At 45.1% G+C, this 13,294-nt stretch overlaps 1 non-coding gene and 50 pseudogenes across 1 annotated transcript; 36 read left to right on the top strand and 15 right to left on the bottom strand.

Annotated features, from left to right (window-relative positions):
* The first annotated feature begins 91 nt into the window (after positions 1 to 91).
* LOC142114840 (5S ribosomal RNA) lies at positions 92 to 210 on the top strand (annotated as a pseudogene).
* A 290-nt stretch (positions 211 to 500) lies between these two features.
* Positions 501 to 614, top strand: LOC142114963 (5S ribosomal RNA; annotated as a pseudogene).
* Positions 615 to 707: 93 nt separating this feature from the next.
* Positions 708 to 826, top strand: LOC142114957 (5S ribosomal RNA; annotated as a pseudogene).
* Positions 827 to 918: 92 nt separating this feature from the next.
* On the top strand, positions 919 to 1,036 carry LOC142115013 (5S ribosomal RNA; annotated as a pseudogene).
* Positions 1,037 to 1,127: 91 nt separating this feature from the next.
* LOC142114836 (5S ribosomal RNA) lies at positions 1,128 to 1,245 on the top strand (annotated as a pseudogene).
* Positions 1,246 to 1,323: 78 nt separating this feature from the next.
* Positions 1,324 to 1,441, top strand: LOC142114913 (5S ribosomal RNA; annotated as a pseudogene).
* A 91-nt stretch (positions 1,442 to 1,532) lies between these two features.
* On the top strand, positions 1,533 to 1,651 carry LOC142114851 (5S ribosomal RNA; annotated as a pseudogene).
* An 81-nt stretch (positions 1,652 to 1,732) lies between these two features.
* On the top strand, positions 1,733 to 1,851 carry LOC142114980 (5S ribosomal RNA; annotated as a pseudogene).
* Positions 1,852 to 1,944: 93 nt separating this feature from the next.
* On the top strand, positions 1,945 to 2,063 carry LOC142114860 (5S ribosomal RNA; annotated as a pseudogene).
* Positions 2,064 to 2,156: 93 nt separating this feature from the next.
* On the top strand, positions 2,157 to 2,273 carry LOC142114953 (5S ribosomal RNA; annotated as a pseudogene).
* Positions 2,274 to 2,365: 92 nt separating this feature from the next.
* On the top strand, positions 2,366 to 2,484 carry LOC142114903 (5S ribosomal RNA; annotated as a pseudogene).
* Positions 2,485 to 2,575: 91 nt separating this feature from the next.
* Positions 2,576 to 2,694, top strand: LOC142114839 (5S ribosomal RNA; annotated as a pseudogene).
* A 290-nt stretch (positions 2,695 to 2,984) lies between these two features.
* LOC142114962 (5S ribosomal RNA) lies at positions 2,985 to 3,098 on the top strand (annotated as a pseudogene).
* A 93-nt stretch (positions 3,099 to 3,191) lies between these two features.
* Positions 3,192 to 3,310, top strand: LOC142114956 (5S ribosomal RNA; annotated as a pseudogene).
* Positions 3,311 to 3,402: 92 nt separating this feature from the next.
* LOC142115012 (5S ribosomal RNA) lies at positions 3,403 to 3,520 on the top strand (annotated as a pseudogene).
* A 91-nt stretch (positions 3,521 to 3,611) lies between these two features.
* Positions 3,612 to 3,729, top strand: LOC142114833 (5S ribosomal RNA; annotated as a pseudogene).
* Positions 3,730 to 3,807: 78 nt separating this feature from the next.
* On the top strand, positions 3,808 to 3,925 carry LOC142114902 (5S ribosomal RNA; annotated as a pseudogene).
* A 91-nt stretch (positions 3,926 to 4,016) lies between these two features.
* On the top strand, positions 4,017 to 4,135 carry LOC142114985 (5S ribosomal RNA; annotated as a pseudogene).
* Positions 4,136 to 4,225: 90 nt separating this feature from the next.
* LOC142115040 (5S ribosomal RNA) lies at positions 4,226 to 4,343 on the top strand (annotated as a pseudogene).
* A 299-nt stretch (positions 4,344 to 4,642) lies between these two features.
* On the top strand, positions 4,643 to 4,760 carry LOC142114852 (5S ribosomal RNA; annotated as a pseudogene).
* A 278-nt stretch (positions 4,761 to 5,038) lies between these two features.
* Positions 5,039 to 5,157, top strand: LOC142114844 (5S ribosomal RNA; annotated as a pseudogene).
* Positions 5,158 to 5,248: 91 nt separating this feature from the next.
* Positions 5,249 to 5,367, top strand: LOC142114973 (5S ribosomal RNA). Its single transcript, XR_012681926.1, has one exon. It is a non-coding gene; the product is annotated as a 5S ribosomal RNA (ribosomal RNA).
* Positions 5,368 to 5,459: 92 nt separating this feature from the next.
* LOC142114936 (5S ribosomal RNA) lies at positions 5,460 to 5,578 on the top strand (annotated as a pseudogene).
* A 93-nt stretch (positions 5,579 to 5,671) lies between these two features.
* LOC142114928 (5S ribosomal RNA) lies at positions 5,672 to 5,789 on the top strand (annotated as a pseudogene).
* A 91-nt stretch (positions 5,790 to 5,880) lies between these two features.
* LOC142114944 (5S ribosomal RNA) lies at positions 5,881 to 5,999 on the top strand (annotated as a pseudogene).
* A 278-nt stretch (positions 6,000 to 6,277) lies between these two features.
* On the top strand, positions 6,278 to 6,396 carry LOC142115028 (5S ribosomal RNA; annotated as a pseudogene).
* Positions 6,397 to 6,488: 92 nt separating this feature from the next.
* On the top strand, positions 6,489 to 6,607 carry LOC142114934 (5S ribosomal RNA; annotated as a pseudogene).
* A 92-nt stretch (positions 6,608 to 6,699) lies between these two features.
* LOC142114927 (5S ribosomal RNA) lies at positions 6,700 to 6,817 on the top strand (annotated as a pseudogene).
* A 91-nt stretch (positions 6,818 to 6,908) lies between these two features.
* Positions 6,909 to 7,027, top strand: LOC142114933 (5S ribosomal RNA; annotated as a pseudogene).
* A 95-nt stretch (positions 7,028 to 7,122) lies between these two features.
* LOC142115018 (5S ribosomal RNA) lies at positions 7,123 to 7,241 on the top strand (annotated as a pseudogene).
* Positions 7,242 to 7,334: 93 nt separating this feature from the next.
* Positions 7,335 to 7,453, top strand: LOC142114966 (5S ribosomal RNA; annotated as a pseudogene).
* A 284-nt stretch (positions 7,454 to 7,737) lies between these two features.
* Positions 7,738 to 7,846, top strand: LOC142114947 (5S ribosomal RNA; annotated as a pseudogene).
* Positions 7,847 to 7,925: 79 nt separating this feature from the next.
* On the top strand, positions 7,926 to 8,044 carry LOC142114880 (5S ribosomal RNA; annotated as a pseudogene).
* A 91-nt stretch (positions 8,045 to 8,135) lies between these two features.
* Positions 8,136 to 8,253, top strand: LOC142115003 (5S ribosomal RNA; annotated as a pseudogene).
* A 288-nt stretch (positions 8,254 to 8,541) lies between these two features.
* Positions 8,542 to 8,660, top strand: LOC142115021 (5S ribosomal RNA; annotated as a pseudogene).
* Positions 8,661 to 8,752: 92 nt separating this feature from the next.
* On the top strand, positions 8,753 to 8,870 carry LOC142115002 (5S ribosomal RNA; annotated as a pseudogene).
* Positions 8,871 to 9,364: 494 nt separating this feature from the next.
* LOC142115038 (5S ribosomal RNA) lies at positions 9,365 to 9,483 on the bottom strand (annotated as a pseudogene).
* A 301-nt stretch (positions 9,484 to 9,784) lies between these two features.
* On the bottom strand, positions 9,785 to 9,902 carry LOC142114968 (5S ribosomal RNA; annotated as a pseudogene).
* Positions 9,903 to 9,993: 91 nt separating this feature from the next.
* On the bottom strand, positions 9,994 to 10,111 carry LOC142114909 (5S ribosomal RNA; annotated as a pseudogene).
* Positions 10,112 to 10,200: 89 nt separating this feature from the next.
* LOC142115010 (5S ribosomal RNA) lies at positions 10,201 to 10,319 on the bottom strand (annotated as a pseudogene).
* Positions 10,320 to 10,396: 77 nt separating this feature from the next.
* On the bottom strand, positions 10,397 to 10,515 carry LOC142115006 (5S ribosomal RNA; annotated as a pseudogene).
* Positions 10,516 to 10,612: 97 nt separating this feature from the next.
* On the bottom strand, positions 10,613 to 10,724 carry LOC142114901 (5S ribosomal RNA; annotated as a pseudogene).
* Positions 10,725 to 10,807: 83 nt separating this feature from the next.
* LOC142114929 (5S ribosomal RNA) lies at positions 10,808 to 10,925 on the bottom strand (annotated as a pseudogene).
* Positions 10,926 to 11,015: 90 nt separating this feature from the next.
* LOC142114832 (5S ribosomal RNA) lies at positions 11,016 to 11,134 on the bottom strand (annotated as a pseudogene).
* Positions 11,135 to 11,212: 78 nt separating this feature from the next.
* On the bottom strand, positions 11,213 to 11,330 carry LOC142114984 (5S ribosomal RNA; annotated as a pseudogene).
* Positions 11,331 to 11,622: 292 nt separating this feature from the next.
* On the bottom strand, positions 11,623 to 11,731 carry LOC142114950 (5S ribosomal RNA; annotated as a pseudogene).
* A 90-nt stretch (positions 11,732 to 11,821) lies between these two features.
* On the bottom strand, positions 11,822 to 11,940 carry LOC142114994 (5S ribosomal RNA; annotated as a pseudogene).
* Positions 11,941 to 12,225: 285 nt separating this feature from the next.
* LOC142114967 (5S ribosomal RNA) lies at positions 12,226 to 12,334 on the bottom strand (annotated as a pseudogene).
* Positions 12,335 to 12,619: 285 nt separating this feature from the next.
* On the bottom strand, positions 12,620 to 12,738 carry LOC142114883 (5S ribosomal RNA; annotated as a pseudogene).
* Positions 12,739 to 12,831: 93 nt separating this feature from the next.
* LOC142114891 (5S ribosomal RNA) lies at positions 12,832 to 12,949 on the bottom strand (annotated as a pseudogene).
* A 92-nt stretch (positions 12,950 to 13,041) lies between these two features.
* LOC142115033 (5S ribosomal RNA) lies at positions 13,042 to 13,160 on the bottom strand (annotated as a pseudogene).
* Between the last annotated feature and the right edge of the window lie 134 nt (positions 13,161 to 13,294).

Raw genomic sequence — 13,294 nt, 5'->3', positions numbered from 1 at the left:
TGTTTTTTTTCGGGTATTTTCTCTCTTGTTCCTGCTTCCTTCAATGCTGGTGTTGAGATGTATAAGAGATGTAGGTTAGTAGGCAAACAATACCTACAGCCACACCACCCTGAACAAGATCAATCTCGTCTGATCTTGGAAGCTAAACAGGACCGGGCCTGGTTAGTACTTCAATGGGAGACCACCTAGGAATACCAGGTGCTGTAGGTTTTTTTTTTTCGTTTTTTTTTCTCTCTTGTTCCTGCTTTCTTCAATGTAGGTGTTGAGATGTATAAGAGATGTAGGTCCATAGGAAAGCAATACCTACAGCCACACCACCCTGAACAAGCCTGATCTTGGAAGCTAAGCAGTGCCAGGCATGGTTAGTACTTTGATGGGGGACCACCTGGGAATACTAGGTGCTGTAGGTTTTTTTTTTTCGTTTTTTTTCTCTCTTGTTCCTGCGTGCTTCAATGCTAGTGTTAAGATGTATAAGAGATGTAGGTCAGTAGGCAAGCAATACCTACAGCCACACCACCCTGAACATACCCAATCTCGTCTGATCTTGGAAGCTAAGCAGGGCTGGGCCTGGTTAATACTTGGATGGGAGAGCACCTGGGAATGTGCTGTAGGTTTTTTTTTTTTGTTTTTTTTTCTCTCTCTTTTTCCTGCTTCCTTCAATGCTGGTGTTTAGATATATAAGAGATGTAGGTCAGTGGGCAAGCAAAGCCTACAGCCGCACCACCCTGAACAAGATCAATATCGTCCGATCTTGGAAGCTAAGCAGGACTGGGCATGGTCAGTACTTCAATGGGAGACCACCTGGGAATACCAAGTGCTGTAGGTTTCTTTTTTTTCGTTTTTTTTTCCCTCTTGTTCCTGCTTCCTTCATTGCTGGTGTTGAGATGTATAAGAGATGTAGTTCAGTAGGCAAGCAATACCTACAGTCAACCACCCTGAACATGCCCAATCTCATCTGATCTTGGAAGCTAAGCAGGGCCAGGCCTAGTTAGTACTTGGATGGGAGACCACCTGGGAATACCAGGTGCTGTAGGTTTTTTTTTTTTCGTTTTTTTTCTCTCTTGTTCCTTCTTCCTTCAATGCTGGTGTTGAGATGTATAAGAGATGTAGTTCAGTAAGCAAGCAATACCTACAGTCAACCATCCTGAACATGCCCAATCTCATCTGATCTTGGAAGCTAAGCAGGGCCGGACCTGGTCAGTACTTCGATGGGAGACCACCTAGGAATACCAGGTGCAGTAGGTTTTTTTTTCTCTCTTGTTCCTTCTTCCTTCAATGCTGGTGTTGAGATGTATAAGAGATGTAGGTCAATAGGCAAGCAATACCTACAGTCAACCACCCTGAACAAGCCCAATCTCGGCTGATCTTGGAAGCGAAGCAGGGCCGGGCTTGATTAGTACTTGGATGGGATACAACCTGGGAATACCAGGTGCTGTAGGTTTTTTTCTTTTGTTTTTTTTTCACTCTTGTTCCTGAGTGCTTCAATGCTGGTGTTGAGATGTATAAGAGATGTAGGTTAGTAGGCAAACAATACCTACAGCCACACCACCCTGAACAAGCCCAGTCTCGTCTGATCTTGGGAGCTAAGCAGAGCCAGGCCTGGTTAGTACTTGGATGGGAGACCACCTGGGAATGCCAGGTGCTGTAAGTTTTTTTTTTTTCTCTCTTGTTCCTGCTTTCTTCAATGCCGGTGTTGAGATGTATAAGAGATGTAGGTCAGTAGGCAAGCAATACCTACAGCCACACCACCCTGAACAAGCCCTATCTCGTCTGGTCTTGGAAGCTAAGCAGAGGCAGGCCTGGTTAGTACTTGGATGGGAGACCACCTGGGAATGCCAGTTGCTGTAAATTTGTTTTTTTTTCGTTTTTTTTTCTCTCTTGTTCCTGCTTCCTTCAATGCTGGTGTTGAGATGTATAAGAGATGTAGGTTAGTAGGAAAACAATACCTACAGCCACATCACCCTGAACAAGCCCAATCTCGTCTGATTTTGGAAGCTAAGCAGGGCCAGGCCAAGTTAGTACTTGGATGGGAGGTCACCTGGGAATACCAGGTGCTGTAGGTTTTTTTTTTTTTCGTTTTTTTTTCCCTCTAGTTCCTGCTTCCTTCATTGCTGGTGTTGAGATGTATAAGAGATGTAGGTCAATAGGCATGCAATACCTACAGTCAACCACCCTGAACAAGCCCAATCTCGTCTGATCTTGGAAGCGAAGCAGGGCCGGCTTGATTAGTACTTGGATGGGATACAACCTGGGAATACCAGGTGCTGTAGGTTTTTTTTTTTCGTTTTTTTTTCCTCTCTTGTTCCTGCTTGCTTCAATGCTGGTGTTGAGATGTATAAGAGATGTAGGTTAATATACAAACAAAACCTACAGCCACACCACCCTGAACAAGCCCAATCTCGTCTGATCTTGGAAGCTAAGCAGAGCCAGGCCTGGTTGGTACTTGGATGGGAGACCACCTGGGAATGCAAGTTGCTGTAAGTTTGTTTTTTTTCGGGTATTTTCTCTCTTGTTCCTGCTTCCTTCAATGCTGGTGTTGAGATGTATAAGAGATGTAGGTTAGTAGGCAAACAATACCTACAGCCACACCACCCTGAACAAGATCAATCTCGTCTGATCTTGGAAGCTAAACAGGACCGGGCCTGGTTAGTACTTCAATGGGAGACCACCTAGGAATACCAGGTGCTGTAGGTTTTTTTTTTCGTTTTTTTTTCTCTCTTGTTCCTGCTTTCTTCAATGTAGGTGTTGAGATGTATAAGAGATGTAGGTCCATAGGAAAGCAATACCTACAGCCACACCACCCTGAACAAGCCTGATCTTGGAAGCTAAGCAGTGCCAGGCATGGTTAGTACTTTGATGGGGGACCACCTGGGAATACTAGGTGCTGTAGGTTTTTTTTTTTTCGTTTTTTTTCTCTCTTGTTCCTGCGTGCTTCAATGCTAGTGTTAAGATGTATAAGAGATGTAGGTCAGTAGGCAAGCAATACCTACAGCCACACCACCCTGAACATACCCAATCTCGTCTGATCTTGGAAGCTAAGCAGGGCTGGGCCTGGTTAATACTTGGATGGGAGAGCACCTGGGAATGTGCTGTAGGTTTTTTTTTTTTGTTTTTTTTTCTCTCTCTTTTTCCTGCTTCCTTCAATGCTGGTGTTTAGATATATAAGAGATGTAGGTCAGTGGGCAAGCAAAGCCTACAGCCGCACCACCCTGAACAAGATCAATATCGTCCGATCTTGGAAGCTAAGCAGGACTGGGCATGGTCAGTACTTCAATGGGAGACCACCTGGGAATACCAAGTGCTGTAGGTTTCTTTTTTTTCGTTTTTTTTTCCCTCTTGTTCCTGCTTCCTTCATTGCTGGTGTTGAGATGTATAAGAGATGTAGTTCAGTAGGCAAGCAATACCTACAGTCAACCACCCTGAACATGCCCAATCTCATCTGATCTTGGAAGCTAAGCAGGGCCAGGCCTAGTTAGTACTTGGATGGGAGACCACCTGGGAATACCAGGTGCTGTAGGTTTTTTTTTTTTCGTTTTTTTTCTCTCTTGTTCCTTCTTCCTTCAATGCTGGTGTTGAGATGTATAAGAGATGTAGTTCAGTAAGCAAGCAATACCTACAGTCAACCATCCTGAACATGCCCAATCTCATCTGATCTTGGAAGCTAAGCAGGGCCGGACCTGGTCAGTACTTTGATGGGAGACCACCTAGGAATACCAGGTGCAGTAGGTTTTTTTTTCTCTCTTGTTCCTTCTTCCTTCAATGCTGGTGTTGAGATGTATAAGAGATGTAGGTCAATAGGCAAGCAATACCTACAGTCAACCACCCTGAACAAGCCCAATCTCAGCTGATCTTGGAAGCAAAGCAGGGCCGGGCTTGATTAGTACTTGGATGGGATACAACCTGGGAATACCAGGTGCTGTAGGTTTTTTTCTTTCGTTTTTTTTTCACTCTTGTTCCTGAGTGCTTCAATGCTGGTGTTGAGATGTATAAGAGATGTAGGTTAGTAGGCAAACAATACCTACAGCCACACCACCCTGAACAAGCCCAATCTCGTCTGATCTTGGAAGCTGAGCAGGGCCGGGCCTAGTTAGTACTTGGGTGGGAGACCACCTGGGAATACCAGGTGCTGTAGGTTTTTTTTTTTCGTTTTTTTTCTCTCTTGTTCCTTCTTCCTTCAATGCTGGTGTTGAGATGTATAAGAGATGTAGTTCAGTAGGCAAGCAATACCTACAGTCAACCACCCTGAACATGCCCAATCTCATCTGATCTTGAAAGCTAAGCAGGGCCAGGCCTAGCTAGTACTTGGATGGGAGACCACCTGGGAATACCAGGTGCTGTAGGTTTTTTTTTTTCATTTTTTTCTCTCTTGTTCCTGCTTCCTTCAATGCTGGTGTTTAGATGTATAAGAGATGTAGGTCAGTAGGCAAGCAAAACCTACAGCCGCACCACCCTGAACAAGATCAATATCGTCCGATCTTGGAAGCTGAGCAGGACCGGGCATGGTCAGTACTTCAATGGGAGACCACCCGGGAATACCAGGTGCTGTAGGTTGTTTTTTTTTGGTTTTTTTTCCCTCTTGTTCCTCCTTCCTTCATTGCTGGTGTTGAGATGTATAAGAGATGTAGGTCAGTAGGCAAGCAATACCTACAGTCAATCACCCTGAACAAGCCCAATCTCATCTGATCTTGGAAGCTAACCAGGGCCGGACCTGGTCAGTACTTCGATGGGAGACCACCTAGGAATACCAGGTGCTGTAGGTTTTTTTTTCTCTCTTGTTCCTGCTTCCTTCAATGCTGGTGTTGAGATGTATAAGAGATGTAGGGCAGTAGGTAAGCAATACCTACAGCCACACCGCACTGAACAAGCCTGATTTTGGAAGCTAAGCAGTGCAAGGCCTGGTTAGTACTTGGATGTATACCACCTGGAAATACTAGGTGCTATAGGTTTTGTTTTTTTTGTTTTTTTTTCTCTCTTGTTCCTGCGTGCTTCAATGCTGGTGTTGAGATGTATAAGAGATGTAGGTGAGTACACAAGCAATACCTACAGCCACACCACCCTGAACAAGCCCAATCTCGTCTGATCTTGGAAGCTAAGCAAGGCCGGGCCTGGTTAGTACTTGGATAGGAGAACACCTGGGAATACCAGGTGCTGTAGCTTTTTTTCTTTCGTTTTTTTTTCTCTCTTGTTCCTGCTTCCTTCAATGCTGGTGTTGAGATGTATAAGAGATGTAGGTTAGTAGGCAAGCAATACCTACAGCCACACCACCCTGAACAAGCCCAATCTCGTCTGATCATGGAAGTTAAGCAGGGCCGGGCCTAGATAGTACTTGGATGGGAGACCACCTGGGAATACCAGGTGCTGTAGGTTTTTTTCTTTCGTTTTTTTTTTCTCTCTTGTTCCTGCTTTCTTCAATGCTGGTGTTTAGATGTATAAGAGATGTAGGTCAGTAGGCAAGCAATACCTGCAGCCGCACCACCCTGAACAAGATCAAACTCGTCCGATCTTGGAAGCTAAGCAGGACCGGGCATGGTCAGTACTTCAATGGGAGACCACCTGGGAATACCAGGTGCTGTAGGTTTTTTTTTTTTTCGTTTTTTTTCCCCTGTTGTTCCTGCTTCCTTCATTGCTGGTGTTGAGATGTATAAGAGATGTAGGTCAATAGGCAAGCAATACCTACAGTCAACAACCCTGAACAAGCCCAATCTCGTCTGATCTTGGAAGCGAAGCAGGGCCGGGCTTGATTAGTACTTGGATGGGATACAACCTGGGAATACCAGGTGCTGTAGGTTTTTTTCTTTCGTTTTTTTTTCTCTCTTGTTCCTGCTTGCTTCAATGCTGGTGTTGAGATGTATAAGAGATGTAGGTTAGTAGGCAAACAATACCTACAGCCACACTACCCTGAACAAGCCCAATTTTGTCTGATCTTGGAAGCTAAACAGGACCGGACCTGGTCAGTATTTCAATGGGAGACCACCTAGGAATACCAGGTGCTGTAGGTTTTTTTTTCTCTCTTGTTCCTGCTTCCTTCAATGCTGGTGTTGAGATGTATAAGAGATCTAGGGCAGTAGGTAAGCAATACCTACAGCCACACCGCACTGAACAAGCCTGATTTTGGAAGCTAAGCAGTGCAAGGCCTGGTTAGTACTTGGATGTATACCACCTGGAAATACTAGGTGCTATAGGTTTTTTTTTTGTTGTTTTTTTTTCTCTCTTGTTCCTGCGTGCTTCAATGCTGGTGTTGAGATGTATAAGAGATGTAGGTTAGTAGGCAAGCAATACCTACAGCCACACCACCCTGAACAAGCCCAATCTCGTCTGATCATGGAAGTTAAGCAGGGCCGGGCATAGATAGTACTTGGATGGGAGACCACCTGGGAATACCAGGTGCTGTAGGTTTTTTTCTTTCGTTTTTTTTTTCTCTCTTGTTCCTGCTTTCTTCAATGCTGGTGTTTAGATGTATAAGAGATGTAGGTCAGTAGGCAAGCAATACCTGCAGCCGCACCACCCTGAACAAGATCAAACTCGTCCGATCTTGGAAGCTAAGCAGGACCGGGCATGGTCAGTACTTCAATGGGAGACCACCTGGGAATACCAGGTGCTGTAGGTTTTTTTTTTTTCGTTTTTTTTCCCCTGTTGTTCCTGCTTCCTTCATTGCTGGTGTTGAGATGTATAAGAGATGTAGGTCAATAGGCAAGCAATACCTACAGTCAACAACCCTGAACAAGCCCAATCTCGTCTGATCTTGGAAGCGAAGCAGGGCCGGGCTTGATTAGTACTTGGATGGGATACAACCTGGGAATACCAGGTGCTGTAGGTTTTTTTCTTTCGTTTTTTTTTCTCTCTTGTTCCTGCTTGCTTCAATGCTGGTGTTGAGATGTATAAGAGATGTAGGTTAGTAGGCAAACAATACCTACAGCCACACTACCCTGAACAAGCCCAATTTTGTCTGATCTTGGAAGCTAAACAGGACTGGACCTGGTCAGTATTTCAATGGGAGACCACCTAGGAATACCAGGTGCTGTAGGTTTTTTTTTTTTTTTCGTTTTTTTTTCTCTCTTGTTCCTGCTTTCTTCAATGCTGGTGTTGCGATGTATAAGAGATGTGGGTCAGTAGCAAAGCAATACCTACAGCCACACCACCCTGAACAAGCCCAATCTTGTCTGATCTTGGAAGCTAAGCAGAGCCAGGCCTGGTTAGTACTTGGATGGGAGACCACCTGGGAATACCAGGTGCTGTAGGTTTTTTTTTTTCGTTTTTTTTTTTCTCTCTTGTTCCTGCTTCCTTCAATGCTGGTGTTGAGATGTATAAGAGATGTAGGTTAGTAAGCAAACAATACCTACAGCCACACCACCCTGAACAAGATCAATCTCCTGTGATCTTGGAAGCTAAACAGGACCGGGCGTGGTCAGTACTTCAATGGGAGACCACCTAGGAATACCAGGTGCTGTAGGTTTTTTCTTTTCGTTTTTTTTCTCTCTTGTTGCTGCTTTCTTCAATGCCGGTGTTGAGATGTATAAGAGATGTAGGTCAGTAGGCAAGCAATACCTACAGTCACACCACCCTGAACAAGCTCTAGCTCGTCTGATCTAGGAAGCTAAGCAGGGCCGGGCCTGGTTAGTACTTTGATGGGAGAACACCTGGGAATGTGCTTTAGGTTTTTTTTTTTCTCTCTTGTTCCTGCGTGCTTCAATGCTGGTGTTGAGATGTATAAGAGATGTAGGTCAGGAGGCAAGCAATACCTACAGCCACACTACCCTGAACAAGCCTGATCTTGGAAGCTAAGCAGTGCCAGGCTTGGTTAGTACTTGGATGGGGGACCACCTGGGAATTCCAGGTGCTGTAGGTTTTTTTTTTCTCTCTTGTTCCCGCTTCCTTCAATGCTGGTGTTGAGATGTATAAGAGATGTAGGTTAGTAAGCAAACGATACCTACAGCCACACCACCCTGAACAAGATCAATCTCGTGTGATCTTGGAAGCTAAACAGGACCGGGCCTGGTCAGTACTTCAATGGGAGACCACCTAGGAATACCAGGTGCTGTAGGTTTTTTCTTTTCGTTTTTTTTTCTCTCTTGTTCCTGCTTCCTTCAATGCTGGTGTTGAGATGTATAAGAGATGTAGGTTAGTAAGCAAACAATACCTACAGCCACACCACCCTGAACAAGATCAGTCTCGTCTGATCTTGGAAGCTAAATAGGACGGGCCTGTTCAGTACTTCAATGGGAGACCACCTAGGAATACCAGGTGCTGTAGGTTTTTTTTCGTTTTTTTTTCTCTCTTGTTCCTGCTTTCTTCAATGCCGGTGTTGAGATGTATAAGAAATGTAGGTCAGTAGGAAAGCAATACCTACAGCCGCACCACCCTGAACAAGCCTGATCTTGGAAGCAAAGCAGTGCCAGGTTTGGTTAGTACTTGGATGGGGGACCACCTGGGAATACCAGGTGCTGTAGGTTGTTTTTTTTCGGGTTTTTTTCTCTCTTGTTCCTGCTTCCTTCAATGCTGGTGTTGAGATGTATAAGAGATGTAGGTCAGTAAGCAAGCAATACCTACAGCCACACCACCCTGAACAAGCCCAATATCATCTGATCTTGGAAGCGAAGCAGGGCCTGGCCTGGTTAGTACTTGGATGGGAGACCACCTGGGAATACCAGGTGCTGTAGGTTGTTTTTTTTTCGTTTTTTTTTCTCTCTTGTTCCTGCTTCCTTCAATGCTGGTGTTGAGAGGTATAAGAGATGTAGGTTAGTAAGCAAACAATACCTACAGCCACACCACCCTGAACAAGATCAGTCTCGTCTGATCTTGGAAGCTAAATAGGACGGGCCTGTTCAGTACTTCAATGGGAGACCACCTAGGAATACCAGGTGCTGTAGGTTTTTTTTTTTCGTTTTTTTTTCTCTCTTGTTCCTGCTTTCTTCAATGCCGGTGTTGAGATGTATAAGAGATGTAGGTCAGTAGGAAAGCAATACCTACAGCCGCACCACCCTGAACAAGCCTGATCTTGGAAGCAAAGCAGTGCCAGGCTTGGTTAGTACTTGGATGGGGGACCACCTGGGAATACCAGGTGCTGTAGGTTGTTTTTTTTCGTTTTTTTTTCTCTCTTGTTCCTGCTTCCTTCAATGCTGGTGTTGAGATGTATAAGAGATGGAAACAATGACTTACATAAATTCTTTTACATAATTCTTCTGCACCTGGTATTCCAAGGTGGTCCCCCATCCGAGTACTAACCAGGCCTGGCACTGCTTAGCTTCCAAAATCAGGCTTGTTCAGGGCGGTGAGGCTGTAGGTTTTGTTTACCTACTGCCCTACATCTCTTATACATCTCAACACCAACATTGAAGGAAGCAGGAACAAGAGAGAAAAAAAAAAAAAACTACAGCACCTGGTATTCCCAGGTGGTCTCCCATCCAAGCACTAACCAGGCCCGGGCCTGCTTAGCTTCCAAGATCAGAAGAGATTGGGCTTGTTCAGGGCGGTGTGGCTGCAGGTATTGCTTCTCTGCTGACCTACATCTCTTATACATCTCAACACCAGCATTGAAGGAAGCAGGAACAAGAAAGTTAAAAAAAACGGAAAACAAAAACATGTACAGCACCTGGTATTCCCAGGTGGTCTCCCATCCAAGTACTAACCAGGCCGGCCCTGGTTAGCTTCCAAGATCAGACGATTTTGGGCATGTTCAGGGTGGAATACTGTAGGTATTGCTTGTCCACTGACCTGCATCTCTTATACATTTCAACACCAGCATTGAAGGAAGCAGGAACAAGAGAGAAAAAAACCTAAAAAAAAAAACATACAGCACCTGGTATTCCCAGGTGGTCTCGCATCCAAGTACTAACCAGGCCCAGCACTGCTTAGCTTTCAAGATCAGATGAGATTGGGCTTGTTCAGGGTGGTGTGCTGTGGTTATTGCTTGCCTACTGACCTACATCTCTTATACATCTCAACACCAGCATTGAAGGAAGCAGGAACAAGAAAGTTAAAAAAAACGGGAAAAAAAATGTACAGCACCTGGTATTCCCAGGTGGTCTCCCATCCAAGTACTAACCAGGCCCGGCCCTGGTTAGCTTTCAAGATCAGACGAGATTGGGCATGTTCAGTGTGGAATACTGTAGGTATTGCTTGCCTACTGACCTACATCTCTTATACATCTCAACACCAGCATTGAAGGAAGCAGGAACAAGAGAGAAAAAAAACTAAAAAAAAAACCTACAGCACCTGGTATTCCCAGGTGGTCTCCCATGCAAGTACTAACCAGGCCTGGCCCTGCTTAGCTTCCAAGATCAGACAAGATTGGGCTTGTTCAGGGTGGTGTGGCTGTAGGTGTTGCTTGCTTACTGACCTACAGCTCTTATACATCTCAACACCAGCATTGAAGGTAGCAGGAACAAGAGAGAAAATAAACCTACAGCACCTGGTATTCCCAGGTGGTCTCCCATCCAAGTACTAACCAGGCCCGGGCCTGCTTAGCTTCCAAGATCAGAAGAGATTGGGCTTGTTCAGGGCAGTGTGGCTGCAGGTATTGCTTCCCTGCTGACCTACATCTCTTATACATCTTAACACCAGCATTGAAGGAAGCAGGAACAAGAAAGTTAAAAAAAACGGAAAACAAAAACATGTACAGCACCTGGTATTCCCAGGTGGTCTCCCATCCAAGTACTAACCAGGCCTGGCCCTGCTTAGCTTCCAAGATCAGACAAGATTGGGCTTATTCAGGGTGGTGTGCTGTAGTTATTGCTTGCCTACTGACCTACATCTCTTATACATCTCAACACCAGCATTGATGGAAGCAGGAACAAGAGAGAAAAAAAAAAACCCACAGCACCTGGTATTCCCAGTTGGTCTCCCATTCAAGTACTAACCATTCCCAGCCCTGCTTAGCTTCCAAGATCAGACGAGATTGGGCTTATTCAGGGTGGTGTGCTGTAGTTATTGCTTGCCTACTGACCCACATCTCTTATACATCTCAACACCAGCATTGAAGGAAGCAGGAACAAGAGAGAAAAATAAACGAAAAAAAAAACCTACAGCACCTGGAAGTCCCAGGTGGTCTCCCATCCAAGTACTTACCAGGCCTGGCCCTGCTTAGCTTCCAAGACCAGATGAGATTGGGCTTGTTCAGGGTGGTGTGGCTGTATGTATTGCTTGCTTACTGACCTACATCTCTTATACATCTCAACACCGGCATTGAAGAAAGCAGGAACAAGAGAGAAAAAAAAAACTACAGCACCAGGTATTCTTAGGTGATCTCCCATCGAAGAACTGACCAGGCCCGGCCCTGGTTAGCTTCCAAGATCAGATGAGATTTAGCATGTTCAGGGTGGTTTACTGTAGGTATAGCTTGCCTCCTGACCTACATCTCTTATACATCTCAACACCAGCATTGAAGCACGCAGGAACAAGAGAGAAAAAAAAACGAAAAAAAAAAACCTACAGCATCTGGTATTCCCAGGTGGTTTCCCATCCAAGTACTAACCAGGCCCAGGCCTGCTTAGCTTCCAAGAACAGGCTTGTTCAGGGTGGTGTGGCTGTAGGTATTGCTTGCCTACTGACCTACATCTCTTATACATCTCAACACCAGCATTGAAGCACGCAGGAACAAGAGAGAAAAAAAACCAAAACAAAAAAAACCTACAGCACCTGGTATTCCCAGGTGGCCTCCCATCCAAGTACAAACCAGGCCCAGGCCTGCTTAGCTTCCAAAATCGGGCTTGTTCAGGGCGGTGTGGCTGTAGGTATTGCTCGCCAACTGCATTACATCTCTTATACATCTCAACACCAACATTGAAGGAAGCAGGAACAAGAGAGAAAAAAAAGTGAAAAAAAAAACCTAGAGCACCTAGTATTCCCAGGTGGTCTCCCATTCAAGTACTAACCAGGCTTGGCCCTGCTTAGCATCCAAGATCAGACAAGATTGTGTTTGCTCAGGGTGGTGTGGCTGTAGGTATTGCTTGCCTACTGACCTACATCTCTTATACATCTCAACACTGGCATTGAAGAAAGCAGGACAAGAGAGAAAAAAAAACATACAGCACCTGGTATTCCTAGGTGGTCTCCCATCGAAGTACTGACCAGGTCTGGCCCTGGTTAGCTTCCAAGATCAGATGAGATAGAGCTTGTTCAGGTTGGTTTACTGTAGGTATTGCTTGCCTACTGACCTACATCTCTTATACATCTTAACACCAGCATTGAAGCACGCAGGAACAAGAGAGAAAAAAAACCAAAAAAACGAACCTACAGCACCTGGTTTTCCCAGGTGGTCCCCCATCGAAGTACTAACCAAGCCTGGCACTGCTTAGCTTCCAAGATCAGGCTTGTTCAGGGTAGTGTGGCTGTAGGTATTGCTTGCCTCCTGACCTACATCTCTTATACATCTCAACACCAGCATTGAAGGAAGCAGGAACAAGAGAGAAAAAAAAAAACCTAAAGCACATTCCCAGGTGTTCTCCCATCAAAGTACTAACCAGGCCCGGCCCTGCTTAGCTTCCAAGATCAGACAAGATTGGGCTTGTTCAGGGTGGTGTGGCTGTAGGTATTGCTTGACTACTGACCTACATCTATTATACATCTCAACACCGGCATTGAAGAAAGAAGCAACAAGAGAGAAAAAAAACCGAAAAAAAAAAACCTACAGCACCTGGTATTCCTAGGTGGTCTCCCATTGAAGTACTGACCAGGCCCGGTCCTGTTTAGCTTCCAAGATCAGACGAAATTGATCTTGTTCAGGGTGGTGTGGCTGTAGGTATTGTTTGCTTACTAACCTACATCTCTTATACATCTCAACACCAGCATTGAAGGAAGCAGGAACAAGAGAGAAAAAAAAACCGAAAAAAAAAAAACCTACAGCACCTGGTATTCCAGGTGGTCTCCCATCCAAGTCTTAACCAGGCCTGGCCCTGCTTAGCTTCCAAGATCAGACGAGATTGGGCTTGTTCAGGGTGGTGTGGCGGTAGGTATTGCTTGCCTACTTACCTACATCTCTTATACATCTCAACATTGGCATTAAAGAAAGCAGGAAAAAGAGAGAAAAAAAACAAAAAAAAAACAAACCTACAGCACCTGGTATTCCCACGTGGTCTCCCATCCAATTACTAACCAGGCCCGGCCCTGCTTAGCTACCAAGATCAGACAAGATTGGGCTTGTTCAGGGTGGTGCGGCTGTAGGTATTGCTTGCCTACTGACCTACATCTCTTATACATCTCAACACCAGCATTGAAGCACGCAGGAACAAGAGAGAAAAAAAACGAAAAAAAAAACCTACAGCACCTGGTATTTTCAGGTCGTCCACATCCAAATACT

Source organism: Mixophyes fleayi, unplaced genomic scaffold, assembly GCF_038048845.1.
Source record: "Mixophyes fleayi isolate aMixFle1 unplaced genomic scaffold, aMixFle1.hap1 Scaffold_1526, whole genome shotgun sequence".
Taxonomy (NCBI): domain Eukaryota; kingdom Metazoa; phylum Chordata; class Amphibia; order Anura; family Limnodynastidae; genus Mixophyes; species Mixophyes fleayi.
Note: the sequence above shows the minus strand (reverse complement) of the source record. Positions and strands in the feature narration are given on the sequence as shown.